Source organism: Diachasma alloeum, unplaced genomic scaffold (genome assembly GCF_001412515.2).
Source record: "Diachasma alloeum isolate Michigan unplaced genomic scaffold, Dall2.0 Dall_scaffold_01255, whole genome shotgun sequence".
Lineage (NCBI taxonomy): Eukaryota > Metazoa > Arthropoda > Insecta > Hymenoptera > Braconidae > Diachasma > Diachasma alloeum.
Genome location: NW_021681364.1, coordinates 12,209 through 12,521, shown reverse-complemented (window position 1 = coordinate 12,521; position 313 = coordinate 12,209).

Genomic DNA, 313 nt, shown 5'->3' with positions numbered 1-313 from the left:
AAAAATAATACTTCCAATTTGAATTTCTTTTTTGGGTTTTGGAAACGATTTTGGACGCGCGGCGATAAAGATGGGAGGTTTGTGAGTCGATAGGAGGATTGATGAATGACGTGACTGATTACCGACATGAAAATAGAACCAAAAATGGAGGAAAAAAACAAAAAAACAAAGAAAAAAAAATTTTAATTTCAATTTCGTTTCTTGCTTTTGGAAATGCTCTTGGACGCGCGGTGATAAAGATGGGAGGTTTATGACTGGATAAGAGGATTGATAGAGGACGTGACAATTATCGACATAAAAAAAATGAAAAATA